Source organism: Oncorhynchus kisutch, linkage group LG30, assembly GCF_002021735.2.
Source record: "Oncorhynchus kisutch isolate 150728-3 linkage group LG30, Okis_V2, whole genome shotgun sequence".
NCBI lineage: Eukaryota > Metazoa > Chordata > Actinopteri > Salmoniformes > Salmonidae > Oncorhynchus > Oncorhynchus kisutch.
In genome coordinates this window covers 11,784,245-11,801,876 of record NC_034203.2, presented here as the reverse complement: position 1 = coordinate 11,801,876, position 17,632 = coordinate 11,784,245, and the positions used below count along the sequence as shown (strand labels likewise).

Below are 17,632 nucleotides of genomic sequence, written 5' to 3'. Positions count from 1 at the left end.
AAGCATCAGCGGGTCGTGAGTAGATAAGCTTGTTTTGAGATCAACGCGAGAGCTTCCTGTAGCCACGTTTGTTCATATCCTGTGCTGGTTAGTTATTAGCCCAGTTATAGATCAATGGGGAAGTGATTCAAGTAAAGAGATTTGTTTTCCCTTCTTAAAAAAGGGGCAGTGTTGTTTTTTGAGAGATGCTTGAATAAGCTAAGTATCCAATAGGCAGAGGGTAGCATAATTTATCTGACGCTCTGTAATAATGCATTTTATTTTAGGGTTTCTTGCAAACAACATTTTCAGTCACCTTGTCAGAAGGAGAAGTAGATAAACAGGTCAACGTCAAGCCCTGCATGTTTTCTCACGGAATGCAGGCCTACACTGAACACCACACATTGGCTGCGACTGTAGGCTGAATGACATAACTATTTCCATGATAAAAATGCTATGGGACCATGGTTTCCACAGGGACATTAGTACCTTCCTGCAAGACTATCAAATATCATTGTCAAATGGTAAGACTCAAATAGCGTATTCTTGTCAGGGTTATCATTGCTTATTTTAGAGTATTCCTCAACATTCCACATATTCATTTAGGTAAATCTACAACGGGTGTTGTGTGAATTTAGGTTAGGCCCTCCCGAGCTTCTACAAGGTCTTACATTGTGAGTGGTACTGGAAGTCCCTAAACATGGCCAGCTTCCACCACCACAACCTGCCTGAGCAGGCAATGTCTTCTTCCACAAGCACATGGAGATGTGATGCAAGGTTGACTTTTACAGTAGAGTGAAGAGGGAGTTCTCTGAGCAGAGTGTGAGCTCTGGCGACCAGTGGCTATTTATACGGCTGGGGAAACTGCAAGCCATTCCAGGGGTGTTGGCGTCATCTGCAGAGATGGTCTTCCCGTGAATCTTTGACTTATGTAGTAGTATGGTAAGTATAGTAAGGTTATTACCCAATTTATATGAAAACTAAATCAATCATGTTTTAAATATACAAATTGTGACGCCTTTTAGTGTGCGCGGCGTGTTTGTGTGTGTTCCGGTGTTCTGTGCATTGTGTGCATGCAAGTCCACACCACATCCTCTCTCTCCGACTCTTTTTTTCCCCCTCTTTATAAATGTGCCAATTAGCTTTGCTTTGATTCCCTGTACAATGACTCCCAATCTACACAGTCCTGTCGTCGCTTTAGATGCTGATGAACATTGTTTTGAGAGAGAGAGAGCGAGCGAGAGCGACGGAAGAGGGGGGAAAAAAAAAAGACAGAAACACCGCAACTTCCTCCTGAAGTGTTCCATAACCACCACCACCACTACTAGTAGTAGTAGTAACTCCATTAAGTTCCTCACATATTCATGCGTCTGTGCCTTTTGCGTACCGGTATCCTATGAAACACAAACCTACCGAAAACATCCCCTCCAGCATTCGCTTTTTTCTGAACTACTTCAGGTTAAATCAGGTTACCCAACTACGTAAGGCATTTGTAGCCTCGAGTATGCAACTCCCTGGTGCTAGGATGTACTATTGCTAAACTGAATATTACCTAGGCGTATGGACCTGCAATGCCGGAGACGCTTGAAAAACTATTTTCTCTCCACGTTGGCCTGCTCTTCCGGCAGTTGACCCCATTGGCTTTCCCTCCTATTTATTCAGTTTTGTACACGGCCAGAAGTGGCATTTTATCAAATTCTCTATACAATAAGGATCCATTCATAAACCAGTACGGGTTAGATGATTTATAGATCAGTCAACATAACAGGAAGTGGCCCAAGCTGTGAGCTGCCAGCCAACCAGCTCCCTGCAGCCAGGCCGTTAGTGAGTTGGCATTTATCCAGAGCTCAACGCTAACAGTGTGCTGCTGCACAGTAGGGTTAGCGCTTAGTTCTGGGCAAAGCTGCTATTAGCCTCATGCGCAAACTCTCCCTGTTCCCTAGAGTATCTCCAGTCTGCTGGATACTAGCCAAGCACCCATTAGCGGTAGCAGCTTCTCTCCAGAGTCCTGGCACACGCGATGGGGGCTGCATGGAGGCGCGGAGCTTACTTACACACACACAGGAGTGTCATGGTCTTCCTACCATGCTTAATAATAAACAATTAAAAAGGGTCATGTACCAGTTGTTATAGATGCGGCTCTAATACACAGAGCCCATGCTTCAGGACCAGGAGTGTTTCCAGATTACCTGACAACGCCAGGAAAAACTCCTGGCCCTATTCTTAGATGTTTTACGCTGATAGCAATCTTCTCTGTCCAACCCCTCATTCTCTTTCACACACATATGCTAATTAAAATGATAGTGTTGGCATAACTTTCATCAAATATTTAGAGTGAGAAATTAATCTCGCTCATATTTAGCTTGGCAGAGAGAGAGATTCTCTTCTCACCGTGTTTGCAACAGGGAGAGAGAGAGAGATGAGAGAATCCTCATGTTTGTGCCACAAACTCCCACAGGACAGGGAAGGCTGAAACATCTGCCACAGCTGTACCGTGTCCCTTCCCCAAAAAGGACTGCCAAGTCCACTCCTCTACTTGGATTCATCCATTCCTCTACCTCCTCTGTATTCCTCCTCAAATCAAATCGTATTTGTTGCATGTGCCGAATACAACAGGTGTATACCTTAGTGAAATGCTTACTTGCAAGCCCTTAACTCTATTTTCTTAACTGCATTGTAGGTTAAGAAAATATTAGCTAAATAAACTTAAGTAAAAACTAAACATTTAAAAAAAAAGTAACAAGGCTATATACAGGGGGTACCAGTACCGAGTCAATGTGCAGGGGTACAGGTTAGCCAAAGTAATTATACATAGATAATAAACAGGAAGTAGCAGCAGTGTAAATACAAACAATGCAAATAGTCCAGGTAGCCATTTGATTAATTGCTTAGCAGTCTTATGTCTTGGGTGTGGAAGCTGTGAAGTATATTGGACCTAGACTTGGCACTCCGGTAACACTTGCCGTGCGGTAGCAGAGAGAACAGTCCATGACTTAGGTGACGGTAGTCGGACTATTTTTGGGTCTTCCCGACACCACTGCATATATACACTACCAGTCGAAAGTTTGGACACGCCTACTCAGTCAAGGGTTATTCTTTATTTTCTACAATGTAGAATCAAGTGAAGACGTCAAAACTATGAAATAACACATGGAAAGTGTTACATTTAAATATATTTTAAATTTGAGATTCTTCAAAGTAGACACCCTTTTATCCCAAATTGTTATGTTACAGCCTTATTCTAAAAAAGGGACAAAATCTACACACAACACTCCAATGAGGAAGCAAAAACAGAAACAATTACATATAAATATCACGTGTACCTAAGTATTCAGACCCTTTACTCAGTACTTTGTTGAAGCACCTTTGGCTGCGATTACAGCCTCGATTTCAGTCTTCTTGGCACACCTGTATTTCAGGGAGTTTCTCACATTCTTCTCTGCAGATCTTCTCATGCTCTGTCAGGTAGGATTATTTTCAAGTCTCTCCAGAGATGTTTGATCTGATTCAAGTCCGGGCTCTGGCTGGGCCACTCCAGGATATTCAGAGACTTGTTCCGAGGCCACTCCTGCGTTGTCTTGGCTGTGTGCTTAGGGTTGTTGTCCTGTTGGAAGGTGAACCTTCACCCCAGTCAGATCCTTAGCGTGTTCTCATCAAGGATCTCTGTACTTTGCTCCGTTCATCTTTCCCTCGATCCTGACCAGTCTCCCATTCCCTGCCTCTGAAAAACACTGTGCTTCACCGTAGGGATGGTGCCAGGTTTCCTCCAGATGTGACACGTGGCCTTCAGGCCAAAAAGTTCAATCTTGGTTTCATCAGACCAGAGAATCTTGTTTCTCATGCTCCGAGTCTCTTTAGGTGCCTTTTGACAAACCGCAAGCGATCGGTCATGTGCCTTCTACTGAGGAGTGCCTTCCGTCTGGCACTCTACCAGAAAGGCCTGATTTGATGGAGTGCTGCAGAGACTGTTGTCCTTCTGGAAGATTCTCCCATCGCCACAGAGGAACTCTGGAGCTCTGTCAGAGTGACCATCAGGTTGCTGGTCACACCCCTGACCAAGGCCCTTCTCCCCCGATTGCTCAATTTGACCAGGCGGCCAGCTCTAGCAAGAGTCTTGGTGGTTCGAAATGTCATCCATTTAAGAAGGATGGAGGACACGGTTCTTGTGGACCTTCCATGCTGCGGAAATTTTTTGGTACCCTTCCCCAAGATCTGTGCCTCGACACAATCCTGTCGCAGAGCTCTACGGACAATTCCTTCGACCTCGTGGCTTGGTTTTCGCTCTGACATGCACTGTCAACTGTGGGACCTTATATAGACAGGTGTGTGTGTGCGCTTCTCCAAGTCTCATCCAATCAATTAAATTTACCACGTGGACTCCAATGAAGTTGTAGAAAGATCAAGGATGAGCAATGGAAACAGGATGCACCTGAGCGCAATTTCGAGTCTCATAGCAAAGGGTCTGAAACCTTATATAGATAAGTCATGTTTTTTATAAATTAGCAAACATTTCTAATAACCTGCTTTCGCTTTCTCATTATGGAGAATTGTGTCCATATTAATAAAAAAAAACGGAAATATCACATTTACATAAGTATTCAGACCCTTTACTCAGTACTTTGTTGAAGCACCTTTGGCAGCGATTACAGCCTCAAGTCTTCTTGGGTATGATGCTACAAGCCTGGCACACTTATATTTGGGGAAATTCTCCCATTCTTCTCTGCAGATTCTCTCAAGCCCTGTCAGGTAGGATGGGGAGCGTCGCTGCACAGCTATTGCAAGTCTCTCCAGAGATGTTTGTTCAGATTCAAGTCCGGGCTCCGGCTGGGCCACTCAAGAACATTGAGACTTATCCAGAAGCCACTCCTGCGTTGTCTTGGCTGTGCGCTTAGGGTCATTGTCCTGTTGGAAGGTGAACCTTCGCCCCAGTCTGGAGGTCCTGAGCACTCTGGAGCAGGTTTTCATCAAGGATCCCTCTGTACTTCACTGCTTTCATCTTTCTTTCAACCCTAAACACCCAGCCCCTGCCGCTGAAAAACATCCCCACAGCATAATGCTGCCACCACGCTTCACCGTAGGGATGGTGCCAGGTTTCCTCCAGAGGCGAGGAGGACGTAGAGTTTGGCATTCAGGCCAAAGCGTTCAATCTTGGTTTCATCAGACCAAAGAATTCAGTTTCTCAGTCCTTTAGGTGCCTTTAAGCAAACTCCAAGCAGGCTGTCATGTGCCTTTTACTGAGGATTGGCTTCCGTCTGGCAACCATACCATAAAGGCCTGATTGGTGGAGTGCTGCAGAGATGGGAGAACCTTCCAGAAGGACAACCATCTCCACAGAGGAACTCTGGAGCTCTGTCAGAGTGACCATCGGGTTCTTGGTCACCTCCCTGACCACGGCCCTTCTCCCCAGATTGCTCAGTTTGGCCAGGTGGCCAGCTCTAGAAAAAGTCTTGGTAGTTCCAAACTTACATTTTAGGAATGATGGAAGCCACTGTTCTTGGGGACATTCAATTCTGTAGAAATGTTTTTGTATCCTTTCCCAGATCTGTTCCTCGACACAATCATGTCGTCTCGGGGCTCTACCTGCAATTCCTTCGTCATCATGGCTTGGGTTTTGCTTTGACATGTACCGTCAACTGTGGGACCGGAATACTTTACAAACTTACTGCAATTGTCCAGGGACTGAACATATACTACGAAGCGGTGGATGGTGTGCAGGCTTCCCGAGTCGGACTAGAAGACCACTCCGAATACCTCTTCTCCGCGGGCGGTGTCTTGGAGCAGCCTCAGGGATAGGCTGGGGGGGGGGGGAATCCAATTCAGGAAAGTTGTATTTCTGTTCTGGTGAGTTAACACCTCTGTGATAGTAAAAACGAATGTAAAAACGGTCTAGGATAACTTAAGAAGTAACAAAAAGAAATACAAATACTGCAATGTTGCTAAGGATCAAGAAACAGAGCTGCTATGTCTTTAGGCACAATTAACATCCAATCATGGTTAGGGTCACGTATAAACTTCTGGGAGATTCTGGAGCGGCGCCTGATCAACAAAACACCAAATTATGGGAAAATGGTGTCGCATCCCTCCAATAGAATTCCAGACACATTGAGAATCTAGGCCAATGACGGCATTCTGGTGGCTCAACACCCTATTTAGTAAGACACCATGTATGGAGTTTCCTTTATTTTATCACTTACCTGTATATTGCTGCTTTATCCGTGTTCTTCACCACAGCGGCAAGCGAGGAGGACGTAGAGTATATTCTCTGCTTATTACCAACTTGCCTGCTGTGAGATACAGAGCACGACAGAGGAATAACTTTATTGTGATGCTTGGTTCATTCATGTAAAATGCGTCGATGTTAATGGGAGATGTACACCAAAGGTCACATAAGGTCGTAACTCAAGTTAAATATCAGCCATGTATCCGGACCACAACAAATTCAAATTCTTTGAGAAACTGTGCAAACTAAAGTAGCCCATCGTGCTGAACTACTTTGGGGGCAATAGGCCATAGCAGAAAAGATGAGAAAAGCCAAACAGCTTTTTTGGGAGATACAATGGCTGTCAATTTCTTCATGTTCTGCGTTGCAATCCATCAATCTAATAAGCTCCATACTATTCGTCAACGCGGGAAGCCCTATTACATAAAGTCATTACTGTACTGCCAAGCATTACCATTCACACACACACAGAGCCCCAGACACACAGGCATCCCTGGCACCACACTCTACTCTGAAAACACTCCTTTCTGGATCTGCCTATAACTATAACCTACACACACACACACACACACACACTGGGCTACGTGACAGACATACACATGGCTCTCCCGTCTCACAATCGTGACCGTCTCTCACTCACACGGCTCTCCAAAGTCCTGAACACAGTCCCCACCACACACTGGCTGACAGTCATGAGCTAGGCGAATCATTGAGGTTATGATAAGGGGGTGAGTGAGGTCTCAGTGTGTGTGTGTGTGTGTGTGTGTGTGTGTGTGTGTGTGTGTGTGTGTGTGTGTGTGAGAACCGGCTGGCTGACGCACATTCCTGGGCACCAGAGAGGGGACCCCATCAGTAGCAAAGCACCAGACAGATTCAGCCCACTGATCACAGACACACACTGGGGCTCTGTGGCGAGAGAAACACAGGACACACACGGCTCCCTGTCTGACAGACACTCTCCCCGCTCACATAAATCACACACACACACACACACACACACGACATTGTGCCTGTCCCAACCTGCTGTTCACGACACTGGGGCTCTATGAGCATCACTGGATGGGATGAAGGCACATGATACAATGACGCACACGCAATACATACAGTGGCTGCCTGCGTCTCAGCCAAAGCCCACTGGGCGTAACATTAGTTTCCCAATACAGACACTGGACCTCAGAGAGCAGAGTCCCTCTATCCCTCCACCCACCCTCTTCTCCATCCCCGCCGCCTTTCCTTTCTCTGCTCTGGAAGCTCACCCCAGTCAGAGCATTCACTTCACCCACTTTAAATCAACACAGAGCAATCAGAGAATTCCAGGGGATTTCTGGGAAAACTCAGTTGTTGGCTTCCTCCTACACACAGTCCACAGACTCCCATGGGGACAAGCAAACACACGGTGTACTACACGCCAACAAGCAAAAATAAAATGTCCACAGAGACAAGCAAACACCCACACAAACAGGAGCAGATCCACACACACACACACACACACACACAAGACATCCCAGTGGCAGACAGACATTCATGAGGACTTCATAACAGTGAGTCAAGTGTGCTAAAACAACATCTGCTGCTAGCTTAATTCATACTTCATCTCAATTCCAACAATCTAAACATCACTTGTTGGCAGTGCTCAAAATGTGCATCTATTTTTTTTAAGGTCACGTCTTATATCAATTCCAGAAAAATGAAAAAAATAAACTCTAGAAATCACACACCACTATGGAGGACAACTAGCTTTCCCAGCTCTACATTTCTCACCACCAAAAAAATTGCATTTGTCTAAGGGTATCTACCTTCCTCGTTGTTTCACAGTAAATTGAAAGCATCCGATCACAAGCAGCTGGGGTGTCCCCTGATTGATTCAGGATGTGACCTCAAATAAATCCACATATTTCCGTAACCGCCCAAGATGGCGTAGCAGTAGGTCGTCCTGTCCTGTCGTGTCCCTGTATATATCGTCTATTTTTCGTTTTTTACATATTTTCTCCACATATCTCTTTGAAAACATTTTGCTAAACCCTAAGCTTCCAAATACTCTCCCGCAACCCAACTCACCCAATGTAGCTATTTTTCCTAAAGTATTTATATTTACTTCGGGACCCCTCAACTGAAGCTAGCCAGCTAACCAGCGGGTATGCTAGCGGTCTCCAGCTAACCGGTCATCAGCTAACCTGTAGTTCGGAAAGCTCTCGCCTGTTCGTACAACGCGACTTTAACCAGAGCACAACGGACCTATTTATTTTTCATCCCCGGATTCCCACCGCAAACGGAACATCTTTCAGCTGGATTTTTCAGCAACTAGCTATCTAGCTAAACCGCAACCTCGGATTACTCCTGGCTAGCGTTTCCACCCACTTAGCTTGAAGCTAGCCCGGCCGTAGCACCTGTGATTCTCCTGAGCTACAATACCCGGGCCCACGACCGGTCTACCGATGTCATCGCATGAAGAGGAATAAACAGACTCAACCCATCGCGACGTCCCCCAAAGGCTAACTCTCTAGCCCTCGCTATCTCCCTGCTTGCTAATTCGGCCTGCTAACTGCTAGCTTGTCCAGCTCCGGCCCGCTAACTGCTACCTTGTCTAGCCCTGGACTACAAACTGTTAGCTTGTTAGCACAGGCCTGCTAACCGCCTGAATCGCCGCGTCTCAAACACTCACCGGACCCATATTTACTTTCTCTTTTGACTTTTAATTTGTTTATACCTTCCGGAAACCTGCCTCACCCAATGTGATACGGAATCGCTATTATTTTTTATTTATTTTTAGAACACACTCAAGAACCTCCAGAAGCTAACCAGCTAACTAGCTACAAGCTATTTGGTCATTGTTAGTTTTTTTTTACCTGGATAAACACTCGCCAGGCCAGCTTCCCTGCCCCATCCACCGCTGCCCCCTGGACACTGATCTCTTGGCTACATAGCTGATGCACGCTGGACTGTCCATTAATCACGGTACTCCATTCTGCTTGTTTGTTCTATCTGTTGGCCCCGTTGCCTAGTCTACGCCATTTTACCTGCTGTTGTTGTGCTAGCTGATTAGCTGTTGTCTCACCTACTGTTTTAGCTAGCTTTCCCAATTCAACACCTGTGATTACTGTATGCCTCGCTGTATGTCTCTCTCAAATGTCAATATGCCTTGTATACTGTTGTTCAGGTTAGTTATCATTGTTTTAGTTCACAATGGAGCCCCTAGTTCCACTCTTCACGCCCCTGATAACTCCTTTGTCCCACCTCCCACACATGCGGTGACCTCACCCATTACTACCAGCATGTCCAGAGATACAACCTCCCTCATCATCACCCAGTGCCTGGGCTTACCTCCGCTGTACCCGCACCCCACCATACCCCTGTCTGCGCATTATGCCCTGAATATATTCTACCATGCCCAGAAACCTGCTCCTCTTATTCTCTGTCCCCAACGCTCTAGGCGACCAGTTTTGATAGCCTTTAGCCGCACCCTCATACTACTCCTTCTCTGTTCCGCGGGTGATGTGGAGGTAAACCCAGGCCCTGCATGTCCCCAGGCACCCTCATTTGTTGACTTCTGTGATCGAAAAAGCCTTGGTTTCATGCATGTCAACATCAGAAGCCTCCTCCCTAAGTTTGTTTTACTCACTGCTTTAGCACACTCTGCTAACCCTGATGTCCTTGCTGTGTCTGAATCCTGGCTCAGGAAGGCCACCAAAAATTGAGATTTCCATACCCAACTATAACATCTTCCGTCAAGATAGAACTGCCAAAGGGGGCGGAGTTGCAGTTTACTGCAGAGATAGCCTGCAAAGTAATGTCATACTTTCCAGGTCCATACCCAAACAGTTCGAACTACTAATTTTGAAAATTACTCTCTCCAGAAATAAGTCTCTCACGGTTGCCGCCTGCTACCGACCCCCCTCAGCTCCCAGCTGTGCCCTGGACACCATTTGTGAATTGATCGCCCCCCATCTAGCTTCAGAGTTTGTTCTGTTAGGTGACCTAAACTGGGATATGCTTAACACCTCGCCAGTCCTACAATCTAAGCTAGATGCCCTCAATCTCACACAAATCATCAAGGAACCCACCAGGTACAACCCTAACTCTGTAAACAAGGGCACCCTCATAGACGTCATCCTGACCAACTGGCCCTCCAAATACACCTCCGCTGTCTTCAACCAGGATCTCAGCGATCACTGCCTCATTGCCTGTATCCGCTACGGAGCCGCAGTCAAACGACCACCCCTCATCACTGTCAAACGCTCCCTAAAACAGTTCTGTGAGCAGGCCTTTCTAAATCGACCTGGCCCGGGTATCCTGGAAGGACATTGACCTCATCCCGGCAGTTGAGGATGCCTGGTCATTCTTCAAAAGTAACTTCCTCACCATTTTAGATAAGCATGCTCCGTTCAAAAAATGCAGAACTAAGAACAGATACAGCCCTTGGTTCACCCCAGACCTGACTGCCCTCGACCAGCACAAAAACATCCTGTGGCGGACTGCAATAGCATCGAATAGTCCCCGTGATATGCAACTGTTCAGGGAAGTCCGGAACCAATACACGCAGTCAGTCAGGAAAGCTAAGGCCAGCTTCTTCAGGCAGAAGTTTGCATCCTGTAGCTCAAACTCCAAAAAGTTCTGGGACACCGTGAAGTCCATGGAGAACAAGAGCACCTCCTCCCAGCTGCCCACTGCACTGAGGCTAGGTAACACGGTCACCACTGATAAATCAGTGAAAACTTCAATAAGCATTTCTCAACGGCTGGCCATGCCTTCCGCCTGGCTACTTCAACCTCGGCCAACAGCTCCGCCCCCCCCGCAGCTCCTCGCCCAAGCCTCTCCAGGTTCTCCTTTAACCAAATCCAGATAGCAGATGTTCTGAAAGAGCTGCAAAACCTGGACCCGTACAAATCAGCTGGGCTTGACAATCTGGACCCTCTATTTCTGAAACTATCTGCCACCATTGTCGCAACCCCTATTACCAGCCTGTTCAACCTCTTTCATATCGTCTGAGATCCCCAAGGATTGGAAAGCTGCCGCAGTCATCCCCCTCTTCAAAGGGGGAGACACCCTGGACCCAAACTGTTACAGACCTATATCCATCCTGCCCTGCCTATCTAAGGTCTTCGAAAGCCAAGTCAACAAACAGGTCACTGACCATCTCGAATTCCACCGCACCTTCTCCGCTGTGCAATCTGGTTTCCGAGCCGGTCACGGGTGCACCTCAGCCACACTCAAGGTACTCAACGATATCATAACCGCCATCGATAAAAGACAGTACTGTGCAGCCGTCTTCATCGACCTTGCCAAGGCTTTCGACTCTGTCAATCGCCATATTCTTATCGGCAGACTCAGGAGCCTCGGTTTTTCGGATGACTGCCTTGCCTGGTTCACCAATTACTTTGCAGACAGAGTTCAGTGCGTCAAATCGGAGGGCATGCTGTCTGGTCCTCTGGCAGTCTCTATGGGGGTGCCACAGGGTTCAATTCTCGGGCCAACTCTTTTCTCTGTGTATATCAATGATGTTGCTCTTGCTGCGGGCGATTCCCTGATCCACCTCTACGCAGACGACACCATTCTATATACCTTCGGCCCGTCTTTGGACACTGTGCTATCTAACCTCCAAACAAGCTTCAATGCCATACAACACTCCTTCCGTGGCCTCCAACTGCTCTTAAACGCTAGTAAAACCAAATGCATGCTTTTCAACCAGTCGCTGCCTGCACCCGCATGCCCGACTAGCATCACCACCCTGGATGGTTCCGACCTAGAATATGTGGACGTCTATAAGTACCTAGGTGTCTGGCTAGACTGCAAACTCTCCTTCCAGACTCATATCAAACATCTCCAATCGAAAATCAAATCAAGAGTCGGCTTTCTATTCCGCAACAAAGCCTCCTTCACTCACGCCACCAAGCTTACCCTAGTAAAACTGACTATCCTACCGATCCTCGACTTCGGCGATGTCATCTACAAAATGACTTCCAACACTCTACTCAGCAAACTGGATGCAGTCTATCACAGTGCCATCCGTTTCGTCACTAAAGCACCTTATACCACCCACCACTGCGACTTGTATGCTCTAGTCGGCTGGCCCTCGCTACATATTCGTCGCCAGACCCACTGGCTCCAGGTCATCTACAAGTCCATGCTAGGTAAAGCTCCGCCTTATCTCAGCTCACTGGTCACGATGGCAACACCCATCCGTAGCACGCGCTCCAGCAGGTGTATCTCACTGATCATCCCTAAAGCCAACACCTCATTTGGCCGCCTTTCGTTCCAGTACTCTGCTGCCTGTGACTGGAACGAATTGCAAAAATCGCTGAAGTTGGAGACTTATCTCCCTCACCAACTTCAAACATCAGCTATCTGAGCGGCTAACCGGTCGCTGCAGCTGTACATAGTCTATTGGTAAATAGCCCACCCTTTCTCACCTACCTCATCCCCATACTGTTTTTATTTATTTACTTTTCTGCTCTTTTGCACACCAATATCTCTACCTGTACATGACCATCTGATCATTCATCACTCCAGTGTTAATCTGCAAAATTGTAATTATTTGCCTACCTCCTCATGCCTTTTGCACACATTGTATATAGACTCCCCCTTTTTTTCTACTGTGTTATTGACTTGTTAATTGTTTACTCCATGTGTAACTCTTTGTTGTCTGCTCACACTGCTATGCTTTATCTTGGCCAGGTCGCAGTTGCAAATGAGAACTTGTTCTCAACTAGCCTACCTGGTTAAATAAAGGTGAAATAAAAAAAATAAAAAAAAATATATCATGGGAGCATATTGATGCATGGCATGTCGCCCCATATATGGCTCTACTTCCCCAGCTCGTTTATTGTGCCTTCGTGCTCATTTAGATGCTATAGACTGAAAAGTTCAAAGCCCTCATGGAGCAACAGAATGAAACATCTCTCCCTCTTTCTCCTTCTGTAAAAGGCAGAATTTCATTATTCTGATGGTCATGCCTTGGCATATAAATAAATCAGACACACACACACACACACACACACAACCCCCCCCCCCCCCCCCCCCCCAGTCTGTGTTATGAGAACACTCTTTGCAGGTGTGTGTGTGGGAGTTTAAACAAGTCTTTCAAAGAGACCGTTAAACTGAGACCAGAGGAAGACATGGCGATTCTCACCACGTGTTGAGAAATATATTATATGAAGGAAGAATGGTTAGACTTCTATAATGAGAGGTCTTGTGAGGACATAAGATGTAAGCCCCTAATAAAAAAAAATGGTATCCAGGTACAAGATAAAAGCCTCGAAGTTACTACCTGTGTCGTGGTCACAGGCCCTCGGGGACTGATGGATTTCTCAAGGACTCAGCACTTCATAATGAGTAATGCTGTCAATTTATTGAAGAGGGGCCATTGAAAATAAAATAACCAGTAAAATAAAAATGTCCTCTCACTGTCAACTGCGTTTATTTCAGTAAACATGGATAAATAATTGTATGAATATAACAAGATTCAACAGACAGACATACACTGAACAAGAAAATCAACAGCAGTGCATCTCCTCCTCGTGGACTGCACCAGATTTGCCCGTATCTTGCTGTGAGATGTTACCCCACTCTTCCACCAAGGCACCTGCAAGTTCCCAGACATTTCTGTGGGGGGGGGGGGGGGGGGGCTAGCCCTGAGATCCGGGTTCTTCGCTGGCCAGGCCATGGCAGAACACTGACATTCCGGTCTTTCAGGAAGTCACGCACGGAACAAGGAGTATGGCTGGTGGCATTGCCTGCAGGAAGGGTACCACAAGAGGGGGGATTTTTTTCCCCTGTAACGCACAGCGTTGAGATTGCCTGCAATGACAATCTCAGTGATGCTGTGACACACCGCCCCAGACCATGATGGACCCTCCACATCGATCCCACTCGAGTACAGGCCTCGGCGTAATGCTCATTCCTTCGACGATAAACGCGAATCCGACCATCATCCCTGGTGAGACAAAACCGCGACTCATCAGTGAAGAGCACTTTTTGCCAGTCCTTTCTGCCCATAGGCTACGTAGTTGTCGGTGATGTAAGGCAGGTCCTCACCAGACAACAGGCCTTACAAGCCCTCAGTCCAGCCTCTCTCAGCCTATTGTGGACAGTCTGAGCACTGAAGGAGGGATTTTGCATTCCTGGTGTATCTCGGGCAGTTGTTGCCATCCTGTACCTGTCCCACAGGTGTGATGGTCGGATGCACCGATCCTGTGCAGGTGTTGTTACACGTGGTCTGCCACTGCGAGGACGATCAGCTGTTCGTCCTGTCTCCCTGTCTTCGATGTCTCACAGCACAGACATTGCAATGTATTGCCCTGGCTACATCTGCAGTCCTCATACCTCCTTGAAGCATACCTAAGGCACGTTCACAGAGATGAGCAGGGACCCTGGGCATCTTTCTTCTGGTGTTTTTCAGAGTCAGTAGAAAGGCCTCTTTAGTGTCCTAAGTTTTCATAACTGTGACCTTAATTGCCTACAAGCATGGGAAACAGTGTTTAAACCCTTTACAATGAAGATCTGTGAAGTTACTTGGATTTTTATGAATTATCTTTGAAAGACAGGGTCCTTTTTTTGCTGAGAATACACAGAAAGTATTCAGACCCCTTCACTTCTTCCATGTTGTTACGTTACAGCCTTATTCTAAAATGGATTTAATTTTAAAAAAATGTTCCTCAATCTACACACAATGATACAGCGAACAGTTTTAGAAATGTTAGCAAATGTATTAAATAAAAAACATATACCTTATTTACACATGTATTCAGACCCTTTGCTATGAGACTCGAAAATGAGCTCAGGTGCATCCTATTTCTATTGATCATGAGATGTTTCTACAAACTTGGAGTCCACCTGTGGTAAATTCAATTGATTGATCTAGAAGAAAAAGAAATGCACACCTATTAAGGCGAGGTGCTGGCTGGCGGAGTAGAAAAGTTGAAAATAAAAGAGCCGCACTCTAGGAGCTCAGATGCCAAAATGTAATTACCAACGTTTCGACAGCCAAGCGGTCTTCATCAGGGTGTAATCACAAGCAATGACTCATTTATATTGTCATAAGACACAGGTGTCTGTAATCATGGCCAAGAGTGGCCTAATATCATTGGTTAATTATCAAATATTAAAATGGCATACAAAGAACAGCATACAAACAACAAATGGATAGCATACGATCAGAAATTCATTTTACAAAACAATTTTAATGGCAAAGTCACAATAATCACAAGAATGGCTTCAGGTAAAAGTCTACGTTGAGACCGAAGGGCGCAAGGGTCTTGAAGTTAAAGATCCAGGCAGCCTCTAGTTTTAACAATAAATTATCAAGGTCACCCCCTCTCCTAGGGAGGGTGACATGTTCGATGCCAATATAACGCAGAGATGAAATTGAGTGGCCTGCCTCCAAGAAGTGGACCCCAACTGGGTAAGTCAAGTTTTTACACCAAATGGTGCTACGATGCTCTGAGATACGTACTTTTCATTCGCGCTTTGTTTTACCTACATAATTTACCACAAGGACAAGTTATAAGATAAATAACTGCCTTAGTGGAGCACGTAATAACACCTTTGATTGGGATCGATTTCCCTGTTTGTGGGTGAAGGATCTACATTTATAAGTGCCATTGCATTGAGCACAGCCATTACACTTGTAATCCATTCAGTAGGGGCGCAAATAGACGTTTAAAGGAATATCTTGGGGTGGTAAATCAGAGTGTACCAATTGGTCTCTGAGATTTATACCCTGATGAAGACAGCATGGCTGTCGAAACGTTGGTAATTAAATTTTTGCATCTGAGCTCCTAGAGTGTGCGGCTCTCCTTTATTTTCAAATTCAATTGATTGGACATGATTTGTAAAGGCACACACCTGTCTATAATGTCACATAGTTGACAGTGCATGTCAGTGCAAAAACAGGACACAGGATTGTGTCGGGGCACAGATCTGGGGAAGGGTACAAAAACATTTCTGCAGCATTGAAGGTCCAAGAACAGTGGCCGCCATTTTTAAATAGAAGTTTGGAATCACCAAGACTTCCTAGATGGTCACTGACAGAGCTCCAGGTGGGAGAACCTCCCAGAAGGACAACCATCTCTACAGCACTCCACCAAATCAGGCCTTTATGGTACAGTGGCCAGACGGAAGTCAGCGGCAGGGACTGGAAGACTAGGCAGGATCGAGGGAAAGATGAACAGAGCAAAGTACGGAGATCCTTGATGAGAACCTGCTAAGGATCTGACTGGGGTGAAGGTTCACCTTCCAACAGGACAAATGACCCTAAGCACACAGCCAAGACAACGCAGGAGTGGCTTCAGGACAAGTCTCAATGTTCTTGAGTAGGCCAGCTAGAGCCCGGACTTGAACATCTCTCGAAAGACCTGAAAATAGCTATGCAGCGACACTCTTCATCCAACCTGACAGACCTAGAGAGGATCTGCAGAGAAAAATGGGAGAAACTCCCCAGATACAGGTGTGCCAAGCTTGTAGCGTCATACCCAAGAAGACTCGAGGCTGTAATCGCTGCCAAAGGTGCTTCAACAAAGTACTGAGTAAAGGGCTGAATACTTAAATGTGATACAAGTTTTTTTATTTGTAATAAATTTGCAAACATTACTTAGTCGTTATGGGGTATTATGTTTAGATGCTGAGGATTTGTATTTTTTTAATTTAATCCATTTTTAGAATAAGCCTAAAGTAAAAAATGTCGTCAAGGGGTGTGAATACTTTCCGAATGCACTGTATACTGTGTGTGCAAGGGAGACAGCCGGGCATTCGTGCAGTCGAGTCCGTTTCGGCCATAACATGGACTCTTAACAATGTGATTCAACTCGGTTACTCCTTGCTGAAACAAGCAAATCCGTCTTCGGCTGCCATGGCAACATCCCGCATAGAACGGGCTTGGAACTTCTAATTCTGTCAATTTGACAAGTAAACGCTTGGGTACACTCGCAAAGGCTGCCTGGTATTTCCATTCAATTTCCACGTTAAAGCAGAACATTCATTCAAATGATGTTAACTGGATGTGGCTGATGTTAACTTAGTAATGTCAGTTGAATAAATACATAATTTACTTCCTGCTTTTCTCCTATGGGTACACTCGCAATGACCGCTAGTCCCCCCACTATGCCATCATTGACTTGAATGGGGATGCTCATTATCTTTTTTCTATGGCAGCACAGTCAGGAGCGGAGGAGAAAAATGTGCTGCCGTCACCCAAAAGTCCATGACCATCACAGCCCTAGATATAAGACCACCACAGAAGTCCTCACGTGTATTTAATCCTTCGTCATTTGGAATTGATATACTGCTTCTATACTATTATACAATGTGTTATATCTAAAAGTGGTACGGCTGTATGCGTTATCAAATTAAAACGTGACATATCAACAGTGCAGTAAACAAAGAACCCTGTTCATTGCGAAGCTAAATGACTTCAGTGTCCACACTCCCTCTTTATGGGTG

The 17,632-nt window shown here is 45.9% G+C and overlaps 1 protein-coding gene across 2 annotated transcripts in view; it reads right to left on the bottom strand.

Moving 5' to 3' along the window:
- The window catches only part of LOC109875259 (SPRY domain-containing SOCS box protein 4), a 104,884-nt gene that overhangs the window by 34,002 nt on the left and 53,250 nt on the right, over positions 1-17,632 (bottom strand). The window lies entirely within an intron of this gene.